Source organism: Arachis hypogaea, chromosome 20, assembly GCF_003086295.3.
Source record: "Arachis hypogaea cultivar Tifrunner chromosome 20, arahy.Tifrunner.gnm2.J5K5, whole genome shotgun sequence".
Classification (NCBI taxonomy): Eukaryota; Viridiplantae; Streptophyta; class Magnoliopsida; order Fabales; family Fabaceae; genus Arachis; species Arachis hypogaea.
In genome coordinates, this window is record NC_092055.1 from 54,506,120 (window position 1) to 54,532,175 (window position 26,056).

At 40.5% G+C, this 26,056-nt stretch overlaps 1 non-coding gene across 1 annotated transcript; it reads right to left on the reverse strand.

The window, feature by feature from the left end:
- Positions 1 to 18,788: 18,788 nt before the first annotated feature.
- Positions 18,789 to 18,896, reverse strand: LOC112788694 (small nucleolar RNA R71). Its single transcript, XR_003196048.1, has one exon. It is a non-coding gene; the product is annotated as a small nucleolar RNA R71 (small nucleolar RNA).
- Between the last annotated feature and the right edge of the window lie 7,160 nt (positions 18,897 to 26,056).

Consider the following 26,056-nt stretch of genomic DNA (forward strand, 5'->3'; position numbering starts at 1 on the left):
TGAGGCAGACATCCTGAAAAACAGAAAACCAGGAATGGATAAAAAAATAGGAAAGCAAATAGGCAATTTAAACAAAGGAAACTCAAAGCGGTAAGGGAGAAATAGAATAAGGAAAATGAGTATATGAAATGTGATTGAATTTATGTTAAATGGAAAAAAAATAAGTAATATGCCATGGTTAGAAAGTTAGAGGAAAGTGAAAATAATCAGAAAAGAGATTAAAAGGGTTAGTATGGTTAGGATTTGAAAAAGAAATTAGTAAATTAAAATTAGTGAGTTAGGAAGGTAAGTGGCATAGAAAAATTCCATATAACAAGGATTCACTGGTAAGAATAGAAGTACTCATAATTGAATAAAGAAAACAGGGTGATGCTGATTCGAATAGAAATAAAGAAATCAGAAATTGGAATCAGTGAATCACAAATGCATGTTATGAACCAGGAAAGCAAAAGAGGATAAGAAAGTGGCCCTTAGCATTCATGAAATGGTTTGGGGGAGGTAGAGTAAAACAGAGTTGCCAAACCAAAACAAGAATGAAAATAATTTTCAAAAAAATTTGGGCAGCATTCCGGCTAAAATTGGATTGTCCCGGATAATAAACAGCAATCAGATCAGTTCATATGAATTAAAAGAAAGCAAGCTGCATGTACATAGATATAAAATAAACAGAAAAACTCAATGTAAACAGCAGTAACATACAAGAAAGCAGCATATGAATCATGATTATAGCAGCAACAGATTTGCACATAGGATAAAACAGAAGTAAGAACAGTGCAAGTAAACAGACCTAGATCCACTAACCACAGCCTAAGCTACCTAACAACCTAAAAATCCACTACAACATGCAAGTCTAGCTATCCTAATTATGAACATAAACGGAATAAAAAATACAGAAAAGTGACGAACGGATAAAAAGGGTGCGTGTTGCGGAACCTGGTAAGCGGAAGGGGTGGAACAGGGAAGAAGGTGGCTGCGGCGGCGTCCGGCGCGGTGGTGGTGCACGGCGACGCGGTGGTGGCTGAGGGGGCAGTGGCGGTGAGGGTTTTGGGTTGGTGATAGAAGAAGGTGGATGTGGTTGGGTGGCGGAGAGGGAGGGGGCGCGGTTGGGTGGCGGTGGTGGAGGGGCGGTGGTCGCGGAGGCAGTGACGGAGAGGGGAGAGGAGGAAGGGAGAAGAAGGGAGGGGAGGGGGTTGGGGCGGTGGCGTACGGGGTGGCGGCGTTGTCTGGGTGGCCGGCAGTGGCTGCTGGGTGGTGGTTGGAGGGAGAGGGAGCAGAGAGGGAGAAGAGGGTTGGGGGTGGGAGGGGGTCTCGCGACTGATAGGGTTCGCGGGCTGGGGTGGTTATATTTTCGAATCCACGCGGCCGCGTGGGGCACGCGGTCGCGTGGTTGGGGCGAGAATGGGAGTGACGCGATCGCGTGGGGTGCGCGATCGCATGAGAGGGGGGGAAAGAAGGGTAACGCGATCGCATGGGTCGCACGATCGCGTCGCTGGAAGTTGTGCTAAACGCACGACTCCAGTGCCGTTTTAGCGCAACTCTCTGTCTCCTTTTGGGGTGATGTGCAATCCATGCGACGCGATCGCATCGCTCACGCGGTCGCGTGGGATTGGTATTGGGTAAGTGACGCGATCGCATGGGGCATGCGATCGCGTGGGCTAATTTGTGCGAAATGCACAAGGGCCGTACGATTCCAGCCCAACTTTCTGTTCGTTGGATCCTTACGCCGATATATATATCACGCGGCTGCGTGGGTCACGCGGTCGCATGGGTGGTGTTTTTCGCGATATGACGCGATCGCATGGGGCATGCGGTCGCGTCGTGCAACCCCTTTTTTTTTTTAAACTGAAAAATGCAGGATGCAGTGATGGACATGAATGCTATGCATGATTCCAGGTTTAATAAATTAAAATGAAAAAGGAAAAATGAAAGTAATTAACAAGAAATAAGTTGAAAAAGAGGCGACCATACCATGGTGGGTTGTCTCCCACCTAGCACTTTTAGTTAAAGTCCTTAAGTTGGACATTGGAAGAGTATCCTGTTATGGTGGCTTGTGTTTAAATTCGTCCAAAAATCTCCACCAGTGCTTGAAATGCCAATAGCTTCCGGGGTCCCAAACTAGGCATGTAAAGCTTCTGAGCAACTTCAAACAAATTTTTAGGCTCCTGGGGTAACAAATGTCAGAATAAACCTTAGGATTCCAAGCCTTGCGTTTAAATCCGCCTCCGTCTTGGTCTACATGTCTCCATCCGGGCGGCTTAAAAAGTAGAATCTCACCGTGGTGACCAAACGTTCTCTGTGATCCATGCAATTGAGCATGATACCAATCCGTGTACTTCGAGGTGAAGCATGGAACCTCATTGAACCTGGTGCACCAGCTCTGAATACGAGCCATTTCCCTCTTACTCTTAAAGCCGCAGATAGCTCTAAGCTGGCCATCTGTTTCAAGCAAACCATATTCAAGTGAATAAGTAAAATTATAAGTTAAGGATTGTACCTACTTGAAGCTTGTATTGGGTGGTAATGGCCTTGGGATAGGTGTTTTTGGTGGTTCTGCAAGTTCTGTTTCCTTGTGTTCTTCTGTGAATTCTTCCACCTCCTTGTAAATATCTTCAATTGTATCTGTATCCTGGTCAAAGTCTTCTATGTCTTCCTCATCACTCGAGTCATAGATTGGACGTTGAGAGAAATCTACCTCCGCATCATTTTCATATTCACTTGGGGTAGATTCTTCGATCTCAGAGAATTCATTTGCGGACGCAAGTTCATCACTAGGAGAACTAGACTTGTGACGATCATCATCAAGGAAATTCGCTTCTTGGATTATTCTGTCTGATTCTTCGTAAACGACTTGCCTTGGAGATTGTACGGTATCCTCCTTAGCATTAACTGTGGCATCTTGGACGGAGTTTTCCACAATTCTGGCTTCCCAAGGAAGTTCAGCATCGCCTAGATCTTCAACCAACTCTTCTTCTTGAACAATGACAACTTCTTCCACTTGTTCTAGTACGAATTCATTCTCTATCTTGTCTACTGGAGTCTCTAATATTTCTTTCATGCTACGCTCTTCATCGGGCTGTCCACATGCAGCTGTGGTTGATCCTTGTATATTTGAGCACCTAGTGGCCCATTGAATTAGTGCTTGCTCCAGTTGTTGAATGGTTGTTTGAAATTTAATTACTGTTTCCTTTAAGCGATCCTTTGCTTCGCGGTTTGCCAGACTTGGACATGATACAAAGGAAAGTGGTGATGATTGGGAACGATTGGATTGGTATTGGGGTAAGGAAGGATCATGTGATGGCGAATGGTGAAGAAAAACTTGTGAGTATGGTGGTTCGAGGTTATGTTGAAAGGATGGTTCATATGCACGGGGTGGGGCTTGTTGGTAATTACAAGGTTGTCCACCATGTCTTTCAGCTGGGTATGCACGGTAGAATGGTCTCTGTCCAGGATATCTCGGAGGGTGTTGCTGCCAGAAGGGTTGATTAGATCCTCTTGGTTCCATCCATCCTTGATTGGTCTGACCTTGATGCAGATTCCTTCTGTAACTTCTATTTCCTTTAATAATATTAGAACCAAAGTCAAAGCGAGAGGGGTGAGAGTTCATAGTAGCAAATAAAGATAAAAAAGGAAAAACAAAAGTAAATAAACAAGCAAAACAAAAATATTTACAATAACCAATAGTAAGGCACATGTTAGCAGTTCCCCGGCAACGGCACCATTTTGACGTCGGGTTTTCTACCAGTAAAGAAATTCATAGAAACGGTTGCGTTGTAGATATAGTTTCTAAATCGGCAAAAATCCCTTCGTACAAACGTGTTGGGTGTCACAAGTAACAAACCCCTTTAAAAATTGTTAACCGAGTATTCAAACATCAGGTCGTCTTCTCAAGGAACTGCGAGGAAGTATGTTCTTATTATTGGCTATAAAGGTTATAATCGGGGTTTAGAAGGTGAGAAGCAAGTAATTTAAATGAAGAGTGAATTAAATGGCAATTAAGAATAAATAATAACTGTAAAGAAACTTTTAGCAAGGTAGAAAAAAATTAGAGGTCCAACTTAGTTATCTCTCTCAACAATAATGAACGTTGAATATAAACTCCACTTGGTCAACCTTTACCAGGGCAAAGGAAAGTCAAGGGACTAATTAAATTGACTTTCGAATCCTAATTATTTCCTCAGAAAAGGTTGGGATTATTTAAGTTCAGCTCAATTAGCAAGATAACGATTATCAATTATGTTGAGTTTAATAACTGTTGAGTTACTAAATTCTTAACCAGAACCAAAAGGGGAAACGTAAAATTGCTGGAATGATAAAGAGGTCCTTAGATGGGAAGCAATGGTAACTTAAATCAAAGAGAACAATCATAAACTGAAAATACCTCAATTATCATTAATTCAAATAACAGTCTGTAACATGAGAGAATTCATAAATCAAATTATAATAATCAATTCAAATGTTGGAATAAATAAATAGAAGTAATACTAAAAGAACATTAAACCTGGGATCCAGAGTTACTCTTAAAAAAAGAAGAAATCCTAAATCCTAAAAGAGAGAGAGAAGATCTCCCTCTCAACTAAATCTAAATCATTGAAAGGTAAAAATATGCGAGCTCCCTTTGAATGGAAGCATTCCCACACTTTATAACCTCTGGTCTATGCTGTCTGTACTTGGATCTGGGCCAAAAAGGGCTTCAGAATTCGCTGGGGGCATATTCTGTAATTTCTGGTGTGTGGCCTCTGTCACGCATCAGCGTGGGTTACGCGGTCGCGTCATTCGGAGCTTTTCCTTGCCACGCGGTCGCGTCAGTCATGCGACCGCGTCATATGCGTTCTGCTTAAGGCGCGCGGTCGCGTCAGTCATGCGGCCGTGTCGCTGCTGATTCGTGCTTGGCACGCGATCGCGTCATCCATGCGATCGCGTGGATACCAGTTTCTTTAAAGCTCCATTTTGTTTTCTCTTTCCATTTTAGTATGTTTCCTTTTTCATCCTTTAAGTCATTCTGCCTTAGAAAATCTAAAACTACTCAACACACTAATCACGGCATCGAATGAAAATAAAGGTAATTAAAATAATTAATTTTTAAAGCTTAGGAAACATGTTTTTTACAACATGACATAATAAGGAAGGGAAAGTAAAACTATGCAATTAATGTGAATAAGTAGGTGAAGAGTTGAATAAATCACTCTAATTAAGCACAAAAGAACTCATGAAATATGGGTTTATCATAAATCTTAGGGTGGTCCTTAAAATCTTAGTGTTGTTCCTTGATGAAATGTTGTTAACTAACTAACATGTAATGCTATATATACAAGGTGTGTGGATAGTTTTAATTTACTAAGATTTCTAGTTTACTCCTTTTATTTTTAACTGAACCAAACTATTATATGCTAAAAGGGTAAACTATACTAATGAATCCACATATTCTATAATTAATAAGTTTAGAATTGCAAACTAAACTAAATGGCTAAAATATGAACTAAAGGGTAAAATGCGGAAATAAAGTAAAAATATAGCAAAAGAACAATGTATAAGTACTGAAAAATAAAAATAAAGATAAAAAATACAGAAAAAAATAAACAAAATAAGATAAAAAAAGAGTCTGTAGTGGTTCACCAAAAAGATACGCTAGGGATGGCGACCTCCCCACACTTAAAATATAGCATCGTCCTCGATGCTCACTCAAGCTGGGTGTGAAGGAGTGCCATCACTGGAAGGATGGGCTGCTGGAGTCTCTGTGGTGGCCTGAGGATATGCAGACTGGAGAGGGATCTCTGGGTCTGCGGCCTGAATCTGGTGTGGCGCCTCATGTTGTGGAGCAGCCTGCTCTGGTCCTGTCTGCTCAGCCTCTCTCTGTGCATGTGTCTCATCCTCATGCTCGTCCGCTTCCTCCTCAGATGGCTCTGATGGTGTGTCAGGCTCGGAGAGGATGTCGCCGCCAGATCGGATAATCAACTTGGTGCTCATAGCGTCACTTGTTGCGATGCTCAGATCGCTCATATCGCTGCCGGTTGCGGCGCTCCATCTAATCCAGCTGCTGAAATAAGTGGTGCACGAGGTGATAAACGGGCTCTGAGGCAGGTGGAGGTGCAGTGGTGGTAGCTGGGGCAGCAGTAGATGAAGAAGGGGCAGCTGAAGATGTGGCGGCCTCACCAGAAGCGGTGAGGAATAGAGGTCTGTAGCCTAAAGCCTGAAACTTCCTGCTGTGAGGGATAATTTTCTTACAGTCTACAGCAGGTGGCTTCTCATCAGCAAGCTCCCAAGGCACGTCAGCTCGACGGCCGAGTTGGGTAATCAGATAAGGGAAAGGAAGGGTGCCTCTGACATGGACCTTGGCCATATAATGTCGGATGAATCGTGGAAGATACAGGTCCTTATCCTCCATCACACACCAGAGGAGGGTGATCATAGTAGCAAGTAGCTCTGTCTCATGAGTGCTCGGCATAACAATGTTGCTCAGGATCTGGTGCCAGAGTTGAGCCTTATCATTCAGATACATCAGCTTAATTCCCTTAGGCATTACTGTGTTCTTTCCCATGACCCATGGGATAGTAGGATCAAGGGCTATCCTCTGCTTGACAGCATCCGAGTCAAATCTCAGAAAGCGCATGCCCTCTTCAGCCTTTTGGTAACCGTCAAGCTGATCTGACTTAGGCTGAAGCTGCAGAATATCCTCAATGGCTTCCTCAGTGACTAGTATCAGTTTCCCTCTGAGGTGCACTGCATCCAGGGAAGTCTTGAAATAGTTGCAGTAAAACTCTCTTACCCAGGAAGCATTGACCTCTGTCAAGTTTCTCTCCAAGAAGAACCAGCCTCTCTGTTTGATCTGATCGGAGGTGTACTGCTGTAGTTCTTCTGAAATTTTCAGAGTTCTCTCCAGGTACAGGTTTCTGGAGGTGGCAAACACTGGATACTTCAGCTCACAGTATCTATTTGCAAATTTTATCGAATCTGTGGCAGTGAGGAGCTGGTCAGCCTTCGCTTGCAAGGTAAAGTGCTTTTCCCACCAGGAGTCATTATGCATAATGTCCAAGATAGACATAGAGGATTTGCCTCTTTTTCTTTTGCCGGTGGTTGCTTTGCCTTTTCCTTTGCGCTGATGGTCAGACATCCTGAAAAGCAGAAATTCCAGGATATAATTGAAGAACAAAGCAGGAAGACAAGTAGGCAAATAGAATAATAACAATAGAAGCACATAGTGGCAAAAGAGCAGTGGAATTATGAAATGAGTTAAGTATATGTGCATTATGGATTGTATTTGAGTTAGAAATCCGAGATGAAAAATCACAATCCAAAATGTAATATAAGTAGAATTCATGTTAATTAGGAAAAACCATAATCATGCCTTGAGTTAAAAAGTTAAAGTAAATAGTTAAAAACCAAAAAGAGAAGTTTGAAAGTTAGATCGGTTAGGATTGAAAAAGAGGTGAGAAAGTGGAAATCAGTGAGTTAGGAGAAAGAAAATTAAAGTGAGTGGCATGTTAAATGTTTCCTAGGTAACAATAAATTCACAAATTTAAAGAATAATCAACTCATATTCAGGCAAAAATATCAGGTTATTGATGATAATTCAAATAGAAATGAGAGTAGCAAAAATTAAAAGGAAATCATCAAAAATTCGATTTACTAGCCAGGGAATTAAGAAGGAATAAGAATGCTATCCCGTGCATTCATGAATTGGTTTGGTAAAAGCTAAGTAATGCAAAATTCAAAATTGCCAAAACCAATACATGAATGTGAATGAAACAATTTGCAGAAAATTGGGCAGCATTCCGGCTAAAATTAGATGTTCCCGGGTAATAAACAGTAAGCGGAATAGTTCATATAAATTAAAATAAAGATGCAAATAGACACAATTAATATGAACATGAAAGAGCAGTGTAACAACAGCATGAAACAGTAAAGAATAGCATATGAACAATATAAATATCACAGCCAGACCAAAATTGTAGAATAGGTAAAACAAGCAACAAGTACGGCGGAATTATCAGGCCTAAATCCACTAACCACATCCTAGCTACCTAACCACCTAGAATCCACTACAAACATGCATCTCTAACTAGCCTAATTCGAATATATTCGGAAAAATAAGCAACTAACTATGAAGGGAAGAGAATTTGGCGTTCGGCGGAACCTGGTATGTGTGTGAGCAGAGGTGAGGGCAAAGAGAGATGGTGGGGGTGAAGCGGCGGCGCTGGGGGGCACGGTGGCACGGTGGCGGAGCAGGGTCGGGTTGGGGGTTGGGGTATGGGTTAGGCGAGCGGGAGAGGAAAGAAGGGGGTGAGGGTTGTGGGTTTTGGGGGGTGGTAATAGTGGGAGGCGGCGCTGGTGGCGTGGTGGTGGTGGCTGGCCGCGGTGGGGGCAGCGGTGGTGGAGGGAAGAAGAGAAAGAAAAAGGAGAGGGAAGGAAGAAGAGAGGGGGGTGGCGGTGGGTGGTGCGGTGGTGGCTGGCGGTGTTGATCGGGGCTGGGTGGTTGGGTGCGGTAGTGGTAGTTGCAGAGGGGTGGGGGAAGTTGCAGAGAAGGGAGGGAGAAGGGGGGTATGGGGGCGCGATGGGGTTAGGGTTCACGTGACTGGGGTTAGTGGATATGAATCCACGCGAACGCGTAGGGCACACGATCGCGTGACTAGGGTGAAATGAGGGTGAAGGGTTGAATAAATCACTTAAATTGAGCACAAAATATATCATGAAATATGGGTTTATCAATGACTCATCATAAAAATAGAAGATAGGATAGTAAGAAAGTAAATGCAAAATCAAGGAAGCATATTTTATTGGAAGAGGTAAATTACTAGAATCAAGTGAGTGGATTTTGTGTGTGACATGGATAAAAGTAAGTGTGCATTCTAAGTTGCGTGCGGTTTAGAACACATGCACTAACAGAAAAAACTATGTCATAGTTACATAAAAAGGAACATGCACTTCACTCATCCTAATGTGCTTGAGATGCTCTAAACTCATAGGTTAAGACAACCAAACAAGCAATAAAGAAGCATGAAAGCATTCAAGCCAAAAACATATAGATGCATATGATCAAGAAATACAATGCATTAAGATAAATGGACAACATCCATCAAAAAATTACCTAATCAAAGAAGAGGGTTCAAATCACATGGTGGCCAAATCATGCAATTCAAAAAGATTTAACATTCATTAAAGGAAATTCTCATATACTTGGTGATGAGTGGATAATTTATACGCTTTTTGGCATTATTTTTAGTATGTTTTTAGTAGGATCTAGTGACTTTTAGGGATGTTTTTATTAGTTTTTATGTTAAATTCACATTTCTGGACTTTACTATGAGTTTGTGTGTTTTTCTGTGATTTCAGGTATTTTCTGGCTAAAATTGACGAACTTGAGCAAAAATCAGATTCAGAGGTTGAAGAAGGACTGCTGATGTTGTTGGATTCTGACCTCCCTGCACTCAAAGTGGATTTTCTGGAGTTACAGAACTCCAAATGGCGCGCTCTTAACGGCGTTGGAAAGTAGACATCCAGGGCTTTCCAGAAATATATAATAATTTGTACTTTGCCCAAGTTTAGATGACGCAAAAGGGCGTTGAACGGCAGTTCTACGCTGCAGTCTGGAGTTAAACGCCAGAAACACGTTACAAACCAGAGTTGAACGCCAAAAACATGTTACAACTTGGCGTTTAACTCCAAAAGAAGCCTCTGCACGTGTAAACTTCAAGCTCAACCCAAGCACACACCAAGTGGGCCCCGGAAGTGGATTTATGCACCAATTACTTACTTCTGTAAACCCTAGTAACTAGTTTAGTATAAATAGGACTTTTTACTATTGTATTAGACATCTTGGGACGTCTAGTTCTTAGATCATGGGAGCTGGCCATTCGGCCATGCCTGAACCTTTCACTTATGTATTTTTCAACGGTAGAGTTTCTGCACTCCATAGATTAAGGTGTGGAGCTCTGCTGTTCCTCATGATTTAATGCAAAGTACTACTGTTTTTTCTATTCAATTCAACTTATTCCGCTTCTAAAATATCCGTTCGCACCCAAGAACATGATGAATGTGATGATTATGTGACGCTCATCATCATTCTCACAAATGAACGCGTGCCTGACAAACACTTCCGTTCTACATGCAAACAAGCTAGAATGAATATCTCTTGGATATCTAATACAGGGGACCGAGTCCGAGTTATTAGTGTCTTCGTGGTATAAGTTAGAACCCATGGATGGCCATTCCTGAGATCCGGAAAGTCTAAACCTTGTCTGTGGTATTCTGAGTAGGATCTGGGAAGGGATGGCTGTGACGAACTTCAAACTTGCGAGTGTTGGGCATAGTGACAGACGCAAAAGGAGGGTGAACCCTATTCCAGTATGATCGAGAACCTCCAGATGATTAGCCGTGCCGTGACAGAGCATTTGGACCTTTTTCACAGAGAGGATGAGATGTAGCCATTGACAACAGTGATGCCTTACATAAAGCTTGCCATGGAAAGGAGTAGGAAGGATTGGATGAAGACAGCAGGAAAGTAGAGGTTCAGAGGAACGAAAGCATCTCTATACGCTTATCTGAAATTCTCACCAATGAATTACATAAGTATTTCTATCTTTATTTTCTATTTATTTATTATTATTATTCGAAAACTCCATAACCATTTGATATTCGCCTGACTGAGATTTACAAGGTGACCATAGCTTGCTTCAAGCCGACAATCTCCGTGGGATCGACCCTTACTCACGTAAGGTTTTATTACTTGGACGACCCAGTGCACTTGCTGGTTAGTTGTATCGAAGTTGTGACAAATTATTTATTAAGATTAGAGGACCAAGTTTTTGGAGACATTAACAGAGATCACAATTTCGTGCACAAAGTTTTTGGCGCCGTTGCCGGGGATTGTTCGAGTTTGGACAACTGACGGTTCATCGTGTTGCTCAGATTGGGTAATTTTCTTCTTATTTTATTTTCAAAAAGTTTTCAAAAATTTTTCAAAAATATTTCTTCTTTTTTGTTTTTCCCAATTAATATTCGAAAAAAAAAATTTTTTTCCTTTGTTTTCGAAAATTATTCAAAATTTTTAAGAATGAATTCTAGAGTTTCATTGTAACATGTTGAAGCCTGGCTGGCTGTAAAGCCATATCCAAATTCTTTTGGATTGAGGCTTCCGCTTGTCAACATAAAAGGCATGTATATGAAGTTGGATGAATTATCAGCTGTTATATGCCTGATTTGTATCTTCTAAATCTTGGCTGGCTAGTAAGCCATGTCTAACCCTTGGATTGGAGCTTTAGGCTAACATTGAAAGATTCCTGGAATTCTTATAAAAAATTTTTGAATTTCTTATTTTCTTTTTCCTATATGTTTTTCGAAAAAAATATACAAAAATCCAAAAAAATTAATAAAATCATAAAAATCAAAAATATTTTATGTTGTTTGTTTGAGTCTTGTGTCAAATTTTAAGTTTGGTGTCAATTGCATACTCATCTTGCATTTTTTCGAAAATTGCATTCATGCATTGCATTCATCATGATCTTCAAGTTGTTCTTGGCCAGTCTTCTTGTTCGATCTTCATATTTTCGTGTTTTGTGTCTTGTTTTTCATATGCATTCTTGCATTCATAGTGTCTATGCATGAAAAATTTCTAAGTTTGGTGTCTTGCATGTCTTCTTTTCTTGAAAATTTTTCAAAAATAAGTTCTTGATGTTCATCTTGACATTCAAAGTGTTCTTAGTGTTCATCTTGACATTCATAGTGTTCTTGCATGCATCACATGTTTTGATCCAAAATTTTCATGCATAGAGTCAATTTTGTGTTTTTCTCTTTCATCATTAAAAATTCAAAAATAAAAAAAAATATCTTTCCCTTTTTCACTCATAAATTTTCGAAAATTTGAGTTGACTTTTTCAAAACTTTTTAAAATTTAGTTGTTTCATATGAGTCAAATGAAATTTTCAATTTAAAAATCTTATCTTTTCAAAATCTTTTTCAAAAATCAAATCTTTTTCATTTTTCCTATTTATTTTTGAAAATTTTAAAAATATTTTTTTTAAAAAAATATTTTTCTTAATTTTACATCATATTTTCGAAAATATCATCAACAATTAATGTTTTGATTCAAAAATTTCAAGTTTGTTACTTTCTTGTTAAGAAAGATTCAAACTTTAAGTTCTAGAATCATATCTTGTGATTACTTGTGAGTCAAGTCATTAATTTTGATTTTAAAATTCAAATCTTTTTCAAAACTAATTTTAATCATATCTTTCTATCATATTTTTTTTTAATCATATCTTTTTCAAAAATTTGATTTTAAAATATCTTTTCTAACTTCCTATCTTCTTATCTTTTCAAAATTGATTTTCAAATCTTTTTCAACTAACTAATTGACTTTTTGTTTGTTTCTTATCTTTTTCAAAACCACCTAACTACTCTTCCCTCTCTAATTTTCGAAAATACCTCCCTCTTTTTCAAAAATTCTTTTTAATTAATTAATTGTTTCAATTTTTAATTTTAATTTTAATTTTATCTTAATTTTCGAAAATCATTAACTCTTTTTCAAAATTTATTTTTCAAAATTTCCTCTCTCCCATCTCCTTCTATTTATTTATTCATTTACTAACACTTCTCTTCATCTCAAATCACTACTCCTATCCTCACCCTTGTGTTTGGATTATCCATTCTTCTTCACTCTTATTCCCTGTCTTCTTCTACTAACAACAAGGGAACCTCTCTACTGAGGCAAAGAGGATCCCTATTATTATTTTCTGTTCCCTTCTTTTTCATATGAGCAGGAGCAAGGACAAGAACATTCTTGTTGAAGCAGATCCTGAACCTGAAAGGACTCTGAAGAGGAAACTAAGAGAAGCTAAATTACAACAATCCAGAGACAACCTTACAGAAATTTTCGAGAAGGAAGAGGAGATGGCAGCCGAAAATAATAATAATGCAAGGAAGATGCTTGGTGACTTTACTGCACCTAATTTCAATTTACATGGAAGAAGCATCTCCATCCCTACCATTGGAGCAAATAATTTTGAGCTTAAACCCCAATTAATTTCTCTGATGCAACAAAACTTCAAGTTTCATGGACTTCCATATGAAGATCCCTTTCAGTTCTTAACTGAATTTTTGTAGATCTGTGATACTGTTAAGACTAATGGAGCAGATCCTGAAGTCTACAGGCTCATGCTTTTCCTGTTTGCTGTAAGAGACAGAGCTAGAGTGTGGTTGGACTCTCAACCCAAAAATAGCTTGAACTCTTGGGATAAGCTGGTCACGGCTTTCTTTGCTAAGTTCTTTTCTCCTCAAAAGCTGAGTAAGCTTAGAGTGGATGTTCAAACCTTCAGAGAAAAAGAAGGTGAATCCCTCTATGAAGCTTGGGAGAGATACAAGGAACTGACCAAAAAGGGTCCTTCTGACATGCTTTCAGAATGGACCATCCTGGATATATTCTATGATGGTCTGTCTGAATTAGCTAAGATGTCATTGGATACTTCTGCAGGTGGATCCATTCACCTATAGAAAACGCCTGCAGAAGCTCAAGAAATCATTGACATTGTTGCTAATAACCAGTTCATGTACACTTCTGAGAGGAATCCTGTGAGTAATGGGACACCTCAGAAGAAGGGAGTTCTTGAAATTGATACTCTGAATGCCATATTGGCTCAGAACAAAATATTGACTCAGCAAGTCAATATGATTTCTCAGAGTCTGAATGGAATGCAAGCTGCATCCAACAGTACTCAAGAGGCATCTTCTGAAGAAGAAGCTTATGATCCTGAGAACCCTGCAATAGCAGAGGTAAATTATATGGGTGAACCTTATGGAAACACCTATAACCCCTCATGGAGAAATCACCCAAATTTCTCATGGAAGGATCAACAAAAGCCTTAACAAGGCTTTAACAATGGTGGAAGAAACAGGTTTAATAGCAAGCCTTTTCCATCATCAACTCAGCAAAAGACAGAGAGTTCTGAGTAGGATCCATCTAGCTTAGTAAATATAGTCTCTGATATATCTAAGGCCACTTTAAGTTTCATGAATGAAACAAGGTCCTCCATTAGAAATTTGGAGGCACAAGTGGGCCAGCTGAGTAAGAAGATCACTGAAACCCCTCCAAGTGCTCTCCCAAGCAATACAGAAGAAATTCCAAAAGGAGAGTGTAAGGACATTGATATAACCATCATGGCCGAATCCAAGGAGGAAGGGGAGGACGTGAATCCTAAGGAGGAAGACCTCCTGGGACATCCAGTGATCAATAAGGAGTTTTCCATTAAACCTCCTTACGCCCTTCATGAGCTCTGATGAGTATTCCTCTTCAGAAGAGAATGAGGATGTTACTAAAGAGCAAGTTGCCAAGTTCCTTGGTGCAATCATGAAGCTTAATGCCAATTTATTTGGTAATGAGACTTGGGGAGATGAACCTCCCCTGTTCACCAATGAACTAAATGCATTGGCTCAACTGAGATTGCCTCAGAAGAAATAGGATCCTGGAAGGTTCCTAATACCTCGTACCATAGGCACGATGACCTTTGAGAAGGCTCTATGTGACCTTGGGTCAGGAATAAACCTCATGCCACTCTCTGTAATGGAGAAACTGGGAATCTTTGAGGTGCAAGCTGCTAGAATCTCATTAGAGATGGCAGACAATTCAAGAAAAGAGGCTTATGGATAGGTAGAGGATGTGTTAGTAAAGGTTGAAGGCCTTTACATCCCTGCTAATTTCATAATCCTAGATACTGGGAAGGATGAGGATGAATCCATCATCCTTGGAAGACCCTTCCTAGCCACAGCAAGAGCTATGAATGATGTTGACAGAGGTGAACTAGTCCTTCAATTGAATGAGGACTCCCTTGTGTTTAAAACTCAAGGTCATGCTTCTGTAAACATGGAAAAGAGGCACAGTAAGCTTCTCTCAAAACAGAGTCATACAAAGCCCCCACAATCAAACTCTAAGTTTGGTGTTGGGAGGCCACAACCAAACTCTAAATTTGGTGTTGAACTCCCATATCCAAACTCTAAGTTTGGTGTTGGGAAGTCTCAACAATGCTCTGAACATCTGTGAGGCTCCATGAGAGCTCACTGTCAAGCTATTGACATTAAAGAAGCGCTTGTTAGGAGGCAACCCAATTTTTATTTATCTAATTTTATTTTTATTTTTATTGTTCTCTCATGTTTTATTAGGTTCATGATCATGTGGAGTCACAAAATAAATCAAAAAATTAAAAACAGAATCAAAAACAGCAGAAGAAAAATCACACCCTGGAGGAAGAACTCACTGGTGTTCAAACGCCAGTGAGGAGCATCTGGCTGGCGTTCAACGCCAGAATAGAGCATGGAGCTAGTGCTAAACGCCAGAAACAAGCATGGAGCTGGCGTTCAACGCCAGAAATATGCTGCATATGGGCGTTGAATGGCCAGAACAAGCATCAATTCGGCGTTTAAACGCCAGAATTGCTTGCAAAGGCATTTTACATGCATCAATGGTGCAGGGATGTAAATCCTTGACACCTCAGGATCTGTGGACACCACAAGATCCCCACATACTTCTACTCACCTTACCTCCTCATAATCCTATATCACCCTTTCTCAAGAACCCTTCACCAATCACCTCCAATTCCCCTCCAAAACCATCATACACTCCACCTACCTTCAAAATTCAAAATCTCTTTCCCACCCAATCCCACCCATATAGCCGAATACACACATCCCTCCATCTCCTCCATATCTTCTTCTTCTTCTACTATTCTTTCTTCTTTTGCTCGAGGGCGAGCAACATTCTAAGTTTGGTGTGGTAAAAGCATAGCTTTTTTGTTTTTCCATAACAATTGATGGCACCTAAGGCCAGAGAAACCTCTAGAAAGAGGAAAGGGAAGACAAAAGCTTCCACCCCCAAGTCATAGGAGATGGAGAGATTCATCTCAAAGGTCTATAGCTCAGTGGTAGAACATTTGACTGCAAATCAAGAGATCCCTGAGATACCTCAGGGGATACATTTCCTCCACACAATTATTGGGGAAAACTAAGGGTGGAACATCAAGAGCACTCCATCATCCTTCATGAAATTAGAGAAGATCAAAGAGCAATGAGGGAGGAGCAACAAATACAAGGAAGAGATATAGAAGAGCTCAAGGACATCATTGGTTCCTCAAGAAGGAAACACCACCATCACTAAGGTGGACTCATTCCTTGTTCTTAAATTTTCTCTTTTTCGTTTTCTTATGTTAAATGTTTATCTATGTTTGTGTCTTTATTACATGATCATTAGTGTCTAAGTGTCTATGCCTTAAAGTAGTGAATATGAATCCATCACCTCTCTTAAATGAAAAATGTTTTTAATTCAAAAGAACAAGAAGTACATGAGTTTCAAATTTATCCTTGAACTTAGTTTAATTATATTGATGTGGTGACAATACTTTTCATTTTCTGAATCAATGCTTGAACAGTGCATATGTCTTTTGAAATTGTTGTTTATGAATGTTAAATATGTTGGCTCTTGAAAGAATGATGATAAGGAGACATGTTATTTGATAATCTGAAAAATCATAAAAATGATTCTTGGAGCAAGAAAAAGCAGTGAATACAAAACTTGCAGAAAAAAATAGCAAAAAAAAAATAGGAAAAGAAAAAGCAAGCAGAAAAAGCCAAAAGCTCTTAAAACCAAAAGGCAAGAGCAAAAAGCCAATAGCCCTTAAAACCAAAAGGCAAGGGTAATAAAAAGGATCCAAAGGCTTTGAGCATCAGTGGATAGGAGGGCCTAAAGGAATAAAATCCTAGCCTAAGCGGCTAAACCAAGCTGTCCCTAACCATGTGCTTGTGCCGTGAAGGTGTCAAGTGAAAACTTGAGACTGAGCGGTTAAAGTCAAGGTCCAAAGCAAAAGAAGAGTGTGCTTAGGAACCCTGGACACCTCTAATTGGGGACTTTAGCAAAGCTGAGTCACAATCTGAAAAGGTTCACCCAGTTATGTGTCTGTGGCATTTATGTATCCGGTGGTAATACTGGAAAACAAAGTGCTTAGGGCCACGGCCAAGACTCATAAAGTAGCTGTGTTCAAAAATCAACATACTGAACTAGGAGAATCAATAACACTATCTGAATTCTGAGTTCCTATAGATGCCAATCATTCTGAACTTCAATGGATAAAGTGAGATGCCAAAACTATTCAAGAGGCAAAAAGCTACAAGTCCCGCTCATCTGATTGGAGCTATGTTTCATTGATATTATGGAATTTATAGTATATTCTCTTCTTTTTATTCTTTTTGATTTTCAGTTGCTTGGGGACAAGCAAAAATTTAAGTTTGGTTTTGTGTAGCCAAAAACTTGGTGCACGAATTTGTTACATGTCAATGTCAATATTACTATTTTTCACAAATTTGCACAACTAACCAGCAAGTGCACTGGGTCGTCCAAGTAATACCTTACGTGAGTAAGGGTCGAATCCCACGGAGATTGTTGGCTTGAAGCAATCTATGGTTACCTTGTAGCTCTTAGTCCGGAAAACAATTCACTTATCAAATTGAATTGCGAGGAATAAAAGAGCATGAAATAAATACTTGTTATGCAGTAATAGAGAATATGTTGGTGTTTTGGAGATGCTTTGTCTTTTCAATCTCTGCTTTCTCCCTGTCTTCTTCTTCACGCACGCACGTCCCTCCTATGGCGAGCTGTGTGTTAGTGGATCACCGTTGTGAATGGCTACCATCCTTCCTCTCAGTGAAAATGGTCCAGGTGCGCTGTCACCGCACGGCTAATCATCTGTAGGTTCTCGATCATACCGGAATAGGATTTACTATCCTTTTGCGTCTATCACTATGCCCAGCACTCGTGAGTTTGAAGCTCGTCATAGTCATCCAATCCCAGAATCCTACTCGGAATACCACAGACAAGGTTTAGACTTTCCGGATTCTCAAGGATGCCACCAATAGATTCGAGCTTATACCACGGAGATTCACAGATCATCACATTCATCATAATGAAGTGGTTGTCAGGCACACGTTCATAGGTTGAGAATGGTGATGAGTGTCACAGATCATCACATTCATCATAATGAAACACGCTTGTTCCTTTTCAAAAATTATTTTCGAAAACTTCTCTCTCTCATCTTCTTCTATTTATTTAATTACTTACTAACACTTCTCTTCATCTCATATCTCTGCTCCTATCCTCACCCTTGTGTTTGGATTATCCATTCTTCTTTACATTACATTCTTTTCTTCTTCTACTCACACAAAGGAATCTCTATACTGTGACATAGAGGATTCTGTATTTTCTTTGTTATTCCCTTCTTTGTCATATGAGCAGGAGCAAGGACAAGAACATTCTTGTTGAAGCAGATCCTGAACCTGAAAGGACTCTAAAAAGGAAACTAAGAGAAGCTAAAATACAACAATCTAGAGACAACCTTACAGGAATTTTCGAACAGGAAGAGGAGATGGCAGCCAAAAATAATAATAATGCAAGGAGGATGCTTGGTGACTTTACTACACCAAATTCCAATTTCCATGGAAGAAGCATCTCCATCCCTACCATTGGAGCAAACAATTTTGAGCTTAAACCTCAATTAGTTTCTCTGATGCAACAAAACTGCAAGTTTCATAGACTTCCATCTGAAGATCCCTTTCAGTTCTTAACTGAATTCTTGCAGATATGTGACACTGTTAAGACTAATGGAGTAGATCCTGAAGTCTACAGGCTCATGCTTTTCCTGTTTGCTGTAAGAGACAGAGCTAGAATATGGTTGGACTCTCAACCTAAGGATAGCCTAAACTCTTGGGATAAGCTGGTCAAGGCTTTCTTAGCCAAGTTCTTTCCTCCTCAAAAGCTGAGTAAGCTTAGAGTGGATGTTCAAACCTTCAGACAGAAAGAAGGTGAATCCCTCTATGAAGCTTGGGAGAGATACAAGGAACTGACCAAAAAGTGTCCTTCTGATATGCTTTCACAATAGACCATCCTGAATATATTCTATGATGGTCTGTCTGAATTAGCTAAGATGTCATTGGATACTTCTACAGGTGGATCCATTCACCTAAAGAAAATGCCTGCAGAAGCTCAAGAACTCATTGACATAGTTGCTAATAACCAGTTCATGTACACTTCTGAGAGGAATCCTGTGAGTAATGGGACGCCTCAGAAGAAGGGAGTTCTTGAAATTGATACTCTGAATGCCATATTGGCCCAGAATAAAATATTGACTCAGCAAGTCAATCTGATTTCTCAGAGTCTGAATGGAATGCAAGCTGCATCCAACAGTACTCAAGAGGCATCTTCTGAAGATGAAGCTTATGATCCTGAGAACCTTGCAATAGCAGAGGTGAATTACATGGATGAACCATATGGAAACACCTATAACCCCTCATGGAGAAATCATCCAAATCTCTCATGGAAGGATCAACAAAAGCCTCAACAAGGCTTTAATAATGGTGGAAGAAACAGGTTTAGTAATAGCAAGCCTTTTCCATCATCCACTCAGCAACAGACAGAGAACTCTAAACAAAGTACCTTTAATTTAGCAAACTTAGTCTCTGATCTATCTAAGGCCACTCTGAGTTTCATGAGTGAAACAAGGTCCTCCATTAGAAATTTGGAGGCACAAGTGGGCCAGCTGAGTAAGAAGATCACTGAAACCCCTCCTAGTGCTCTCCCAAGCAATACAGAAGAGAGGAGGAGGACGTGAATCCCAGTGAGGAAGACCTCCTGGGACGTCCAAGGATCAATAAGGAGTTTTCATCTGAGGAACCAAAGGAATCTGAGACTCATCTAGAGACCATAGAGATTCCATTAAACCTCCTTACGCCCTTCATGAGCTCTGATGAGTATTCCTCTTCTGAAGAGAATGAGGATGTTACTGAAGAGCAAGTTGCCAAGTTCCTTGGTGCAATCATGAAGCTGAATGCTAATTTATTTGGTAAAGAGACTTGGGGAGATGAACCTCCCCTGTTCACCAATGAACTAAATGCATTGGATCAACTGAGATTGCCTCAGAAGAAACAGGATCCTGGAAAGTTCCTAATACCTTGTACCATAGGCACCATGACCTTTGAGAAGGCTCTATGTGACCTTGGGTCAGGAATAAACCTCATGCCACTCTCTGTAATGGAGAAACTGGGAATCTTTGAGGTGCAAACTGCTAGAATCTCATTAGAGATGGCAGACAATTCAAGAAAAGAGGCTTATGGACAGGTAGAGAACGTGTTAGTAAAGGTTGAAGGCCTTTACATCCCTGCTGATTTCATAATCCTAGATACTGGGAAGGATGAGGATGAATCCATCATCCTTGGAAGACCCTTCCTAGCCACAGCAAGAGCTGTGATTGATGTTGACAGAGGTGAACTAGTCCATCAATTGAATGAGGACTCCCTTGTGTTTAAAACTCAAGGTCATCCTTTTGTAAACATGGAAAAGAGGCACAGTAAGCTTCTCTCAAAACAGAGTCATACAGAGCCCCCACAATCAAACTCTAAGTTTGGTGTTGGGAGGCCACAACCAAACTTTAAGTTTGGTGTTGAACTCCCATATCCAAACTCTAAGTTTGGTGTTGGGAAGTCTATAAAATTGACCTGAACATCTGTGAGGCTCCATGAGAGCCCACTGTCAAGCTATTGACATTAAAGAAGCGCTTGTTGGGAGGCAACCCAATTTTTATTTATCTAATTTTATTTTTTATTTTTATTGTTATTTCATGTTTTATTAGGTTCATGATCATGTGGAGTCATAAAATAAATACAAAAATTAAAAACAGAATCAAAAACAGCAGAAGAAAAATCACACCCTGGAGGAAGGGCTTACTGCCGTTTAAACGCCAATAAGGAGCATCTAGCTGGCGTTCAATGCCAGAACAGAGCATGGATCTGGCGTTGAACGCCCAAAACAAGCAGTATCCTGGCGTTCAGACGCCATGAATGCTCACTGAGGAAAGCTGGCACTCTACGCCAGAAACAAGCATAGATCCAGTGTTCAACGCTAGAAACATGCTGCATCTGGGTGCTGAACGCCCAGAACAAGCACCAAGTCGGCGTTTAAATGCCAGAATTGCATGCAAAGGCATTTTACATGCCTAATTGGTGCAGGGATGCAATTCCTTGACACCTCAGGATCCGTAGATCCCACAGGATCATCTCAGCATCTGTGGACCCCATAGGATCCCCACCTACCTCTACTCATACTCTTCCCTCTTCTCAATGTTCATCTTCTCTTCCCAATAAACACCCTTCCCCAAAACCCTTCACCAATCACCTCAAGCTCTCTTCCCTATCACCCATTCACCACTCACATCCATCCACTCTTCCCCATAAACCTACCTCATAAACCCCACCTACCTTCAAAATTCAAAATCACTTTCCTACCTAAACCCTCCCCATATGGCCAAACCTTAACCCCTCTCCCTCCACTATATAAACCCCTCCATTCTTCTTCATTTTCACATAACAAAACCCTCTCATCCCCTTCTTGGCCGAAACACAACCTCTCTCCATCTCCTCCATTACTTCTTCTTCTTCATCACTTTTTTCTTCTCTTGCTCGAGGGCGAGCAATATTCTATGTTTGGTGTGGTAAAAGCATAAGCTTTTTGTTTTTCCATTACCATTGATGGCACCTAAGACCGGAGAATCCTCTAGAAAAGGGAAAGGGAAGACAAAAGCTTCCACCTCCGAGTCATGGGAGATGGAAAGATTCATCTCCAAAGCCCATCAAGACCACTTCTATGATGTTGTGGCCAAGAAGAAGGTGATCCCCGAGGTCCCTTTCAAACTCAAGAAAAATGAGTATCCGGAGATCCGACATGAGATCCATAGAAGAGGTTCGAAAGTTCTAACAAACCCCATCCAACAAGTCGGAATTCTAATGGTTCAAGAGTTCTATGCTAATGCATGGATCACTAGGAACCATGATCAAAGTAAGAACCCGAACCCAAAGAATTATCTCACCATGGTTCGGGGGAATTACTTAGATTTTAGTCCGGAAAATGTGAGGTTGGCGTTCAACTTACCAATGATGGAAGAGAAGGGACACCCCTATACAAAGAGAGTCAACTTTGATCAAAGGTTGGACCAAGTCCTCATGGACATATGTGTGGAAGGAGCTCAATGAAAGATTGACTCAAAAGGCAAGCCGGTTCAACTAAGTAGGCTTGACCTTAAGCCTGTAGCTAGAGGATGGTTGGAGTTCATTCAACGCTCAATCATTCCCACTAGCAACCGGTCTGAAGTTACTATAGACCGGGCCATCATGATCCATAGCATCATGATTGGAGAAGAGGTGGAGGTTCATGAGATTATACCTCAAGAACTCTACAAGGTGGCTGACAAGTCCTCTACTATGGCAAGGTTAGCTTTTCCCCACCTCATTTGCCATCTATGCAACTCCGCTGGGATTGACATAGAGGGAGATATCCCCATTGATGAGGACAAGCCCATTACTAAGAAAAGGATGGAGCAAACAAGAGAGCCTATTCATGGATCTCAAGAGACGCTTGAAGAAGCACATCACCAAGAAATCCCTGAGATGCCTCAAGGGATGCACTTTCCTCCACAGAACTTTTGGGAGCAAATTAACACCTCCCTAGGAGAACTGAATTCAAACATGGGACAACTAAGGGTGGAACATCACGAGCACTCAATCATCCTCCATGAAATTAGAGAAGATCAAAGAGCTATGAGGGAGGAGCAACAAAGACAAGGAAGAGACATAGAAGAGCTCAAGGACATCATTGGTACCTCAAGAAGAAAATGCCACCATCACTAAGGTGGACTCATTCCTTGTTCTTAAATTTTCTGTTTTTCGTTTTCTTATGTTAAGTGCTTATCTATGTTAGTGTCTTATTACATGATTATTAGTATTTAGTAACTTTGTCTTAAAGTTATGAATGTCCTATGAATCCATCACCTCTCTTAAATGAAAAATGTTTTTAATTCAAAAGAATAAGAAGTACATGAGTTTCGAATTTATCCTTAAACTTAGTTTAATTATATTAATGTGGTGACAATACTTTTTGTTTTCTGAATGAATGCTTGAACAGTGCATATGTCCTTTGAAGTTGTTGTTTATGAATGTTAAATATGTTGGCTCTTGAATGAATGATGACAAGGAGACATGTTATTTGATAATCTAAAAAATCATAAAAATGATTCTTGAAGCAAGAAAAAGCAATGAATACAAAAGCTTGCAGAAAAAAAAAGAAAGAAAAAAAATTGGCAAAAAAAAAATAGAAAAGGCAAGCAGAAAAAGCCGAAAGCTCTTAAAACCAAAAGGCAAGAGCAAAAAGCCAGTAACCCTTAAAACCAAAAGGCAAGGGTAAATAAAAAGGATCCCAAGGCTTTGAGCATCAGTGGATAGGAGGGCCTAAAGGAATAAAATCCTAGCCTAAGCGGCTAAACCAAGCTGTCCCTAACCATGTGCTTGTGGCGTGAATGTGTCAAGTGAAAACTTGAGACTGAGCGGTTAGAGTCAAGGTCCTAAGCAAAAGAAGAGTGTGCTTAAGAACCCTGGACACCTCTAATTGGGGACTTTAGCAAAGCTGAGTCACAATCAGAAAAGGTTCACCCAATTATGTGTCTGTGGCATTTATGTATCCGGTGGTAATACTGGAAAACAAAGTGCTTAGGGCCACGGCCAAGACTCATAAAGTAGCTGTGTTCAAGAATCAACATACTGAACTAGGAGAATCAATAACACTATCTGAACTCTAAGTTCCTATAGATGCCAATCATTCTGAACTTCAATGGATAAAGTGAGATGCCAAAACTATTCCAGAGGTAAAAAGCTAGAAGTCCCGCTCATCTGATTGGAGCTATGTTTCGTTGATATTTCGGAATTTATAGTATATTCTCTTCTTTTTATCCTATTTGATTTTCAGTTGCTTGGGGACAAGCAACAATTTAAATTTGGTGTTGTGATCTAGTATGTTTTCAGTAAGTTTGGTGTTGGGACAAGCAACAATTTTCAGTTCCTATTTGTTTTTAGTATGTTTTTAGTAGGATCTAGTCACTTTTAGGGATGTTTTTATTAGTTTTTATGTTAAATTCACATTTCTGGACTTTACTATGAGTTTGTGTGTTTTTCTGTGATTTCAGGTAATTTCTGGCTGAAATTGAGGGACTTGAGCAAAAATCAGATTCAGAGGTTGAAGAAGGACTGCTGATGCTGTTGGATTCTGACCTCCCTGCACTCAAAGTGGATTTTCTGGAGCTACAGAACTCAAAATGGCGCGCTTCCAATTGCGTTGGAAAGTAGACATCCAGGGCTTTCCAGCAAATGGGTGTTGAACTCAAAATGGTGTGCTTCTGAGTTTAGACGATGCAAAAGGGCGTTGAACGCCAGTTCTACGCTGCAGTCTAGAGTTAAACGCCAGAAACACGTCACGAACCAGAGTTGAACGCCAGAAACACGTTACAAACTGGCGTTCAACTCCAAGAATGACCTCTCCATGTGTAAACTTCAAGCACAGCCTAAGCACACACCAAGTGGACTCTGGAAGTGGATTTATGCATCAATTACTTACTTCTGTAAACCCTAGTAACTAGTTTAGTATAAATAGGACTTTTTACTATTGTATTAGACATCTTATGATTTTTAGTTCAACTTTGGATCATATTGATCACGTTGGGGGCTGGCCATTCGGCCATGCCTGAACCTTTCATTTATGTAATTTTCAACGGTAGAGTTTCTACACTCCATAGATTAAGGTGTGGAGCTCTGCTGTTCCTCATGATTTAATGCAAAGTACTACTGTTTTCTATTCAATTCAACTTATTCCGTTTCTAAGATATCCATTCGCACCGAAGAACATGATGAATGTGATGATTATGTGACGCTCATCATCATTCTCACTTATGAACGTGTGCCTGACAAACACTTCTGTTCAACATGCAAACAAGCTAGAATGAGTATCTCTTAGATATCTAATACAGAGGACCGAGTCCGAGATATTAGAATCTTCGTGGTATAAGTTAGAACCCATGGATGGCCATTCCTGAGATCCGGAAAGTCTAAACCTTGTCTGTGGTATTCCAAGGAGGATCTGGGAAGGGATGGCTGTGACGAACTTCAAACTCGCGAGTGCTGGGCGTAGTGACAGACGCAAAAGGAGGGTGAACCCTATTCCAGTATGATCGAGAACCTCCAGATGATTAGCCATACCGTGACAGAGCATTTGGGCCTTTTTCACAGAGAGGATGGGATGTAGCCATTGACAACGGTTGGATGAAGACAGCAGGAAAGCAGAGGTTCAGAGGAACGAAAGCATCTCTATACGCTTATCTGAAATTCTCACCAATGAATTACATAAGTATTTCTATCTTTATTTTCTGTTTATTTACTATTATTATTCAAAAACTCCATAACCATTTGATATCCGCCTGACTGAGATTTACTAGATGACCATAGCTTGCTTCAAGCCGACGATCTCCGTGGGATCGACCCTTACTCATGTCACTACAAGAAAAAAGGCATATGGCCACGCTTTTTTCTTGCCACGCTTTAAAAGCGTGGCCAAAAGTGGTCAATGGCCACGCTTTTATGAGGGTGGCGATAGATTAGGGATTTGGCCACCTTTTTTTTTGCCACGCTTCAAAAGCGTGGCGAAAAGGATCAACGGCCACGCTTCTTTAAGGGTGGCAATTGATTAGAGAAATGGCCACGTTTTGAAACTGCCACGCTTCAAAAGCGTGGCCATAGAGAGCAACAAGGACGTTTTAAAAGCGTGGCGAAAGGGTTTCATTAAGGCCACGCTTGGAAAACGTGGCCACATCCTGTTCCTCTTTTGACACGCTTTAAAAGCGTGGCCAAAAGGTTTTTTTCTGCCACGCTTAGAAAGCGTGGCCGTAGAGAGAAAAAGTTACGTTGTAAAAGCGTGGCGAGAGGGTTCCCAACCCATTGACACCAACCCGGCCCGCAACCCGGCTCGCAACCCGCTCCCCAACCCGTTAGACACTAACCCTAATCTTCTTTTCCCTTCGAAACCACACTCGCCTACTGGAAGAGCTCCTATTCCCTTCGTCATTGTTCACCCTTCGCCCTTCGCCCTTCGCCCTTCGCCTTCGTCCTTCGCCCTTCACCTTCGTCACTGTTCGCCTTCTTCTTCATCTTCTTAATCTTCATC